This window comes from Lathyrus oleraceus, chromosome 7 (assembly GCF_024323335.1).
Source record: "Lathyrus oleraceus cultivar Zhongwan6 chromosome 7, CAAS_Psat_ZW6_1.0, whole genome shotgun sequence".
Classification (NCBI taxonomy): domain Eukaryota; kingdom Viridiplantae; phylum Streptophyta; class Magnoliopsida; order Fabales; family Fabaceae; genus Lathyrus; species Lathyrus oleraceus.
Genome location: NC_066585.1, coordinates 181,058,436 through 181,059,662, shown reverse-complemented (window position 1 = coordinate 181,059,662; position 1,227 = coordinate 181,058,436). Strand labels below are relative to the sequence as shown.

Here is a 1,227-nt window from a genome sequence, read left to right as displayed (position 1 = left end):
ATTTGCAGTTTGCTGGGAAGGAGAGCCGTACTATTGATGCTGCAGTTCTTGAGGAACAAGTGCATCAGATGCTTCGTGAGTGGAAGGCCGAGCTCAATGAGCCTTCTCCTGCTTCTTCTTTGCAGCAAGGTGGAAGTCTTGGGTCATTCTCCACCGATATCTGTCGGCTTTTGCAGCTCTGCGAGGAAGAAGATGATGCCTCCAGTCCATTGGCTGCACCTAAGCCTGAACCTAATAACCAGACTCTTCAGGCTGGGGATAAATTAATTTTTCAAGCAGGCCGGCAGCAACATGATTTTCCGTTGGTTGATGAGCGCAAGCAGTCAACCTCAGGAGTTCAAACAGCAGACACAACACAACAGGAAGACCACCAATTTGATGATCCCTCATAATCTTGAAAGCTCCAAGAATCAGTAACCTAAACAAGAAGAAATAAGATATGTTTAAACCTCCGAGCAGAGGGAAGCTATAAAAAATTTTGAATAAAAATTATTACCGTATCAGCAGACCCAAAAAGGAAGTCCAAGATCAGATAGAGGCCTGGATGCAATGCTGTCGAACCAACCTCTTCCTCTGCATCCTTTTGTGCCTTGGACAACTGCTGACTGAGTAATGAAGTTTACAATGTCTGGATTACCAGGTTCTATCACCGGTACATTCCTCTGTCGACATTTTGAGAGAAGCAGTAAGACGGTCAACATAGCACTGTTTTTTTTGCAACTGGAACAAAAGTAGCCCATCGGTATGATTTCGGCATTGATCCCACCTGAAGCCAATGGAAAAAAAGAAAAGCTTAAACTAAAAATTCAAAAACCTCATAAAAAGCAAACCCGCAGTATACACTATAACCATCGTTTGCTTACCGTTGTTGAACGTTACAGTGCAATTGTTCCATGGCAATTAGTAGCTCAAAAGGTTGAGGGCTGTATACTTCATCCGGGAACTATGGACTTTGAGATACTTGCAAACTCATTGGACGGTGTTACAATGGAGCTCGTCGCATTTTCATTGCAAATTCGTTTAACCTCTCCGCGGCTGCTTGTGATAATCCCATCCAGAATCTCTCCTTCAACTGCAAAGGAACCTGTGACCTGCAAGAAACACACCAAACCATAACAGTCAATTTAAAGTCATCTGGTTATAATTTGCAGAGAATATCCAAGATGCATGAGTTAAAGCCACCACCATTCGTTCTTGGAAGATCTGACGCAAGTATTGAAAGAAGCA

The 1,227-nt window shown here is 43.1% G+C and overlaps 1 long non-coding RNA gene across 1 annotated transcript; it reads right to left on the bottom strand.

The window, feature by feature from the left end:
- Positions 1 to 272: 272 nt before the first annotated feature.
- LOC127100659 (uncharacterized) lies at positions 273 to 1,010 on the bottom strand. Its single transcript, XR_007794467.1, has 3 exons — positions 864 to 1,010; positions 497 to 766; positions 273 to 418 (listed from the first exon to the last, which is right to left on the bottom strand). It is a non-coding gene; the product is annotated as an uncharacterized LOC127100659 (long non-coding RNA).
- Between the last annotated feature and the right edge of the window lie 217 nt (positions 1,011 to 1,227).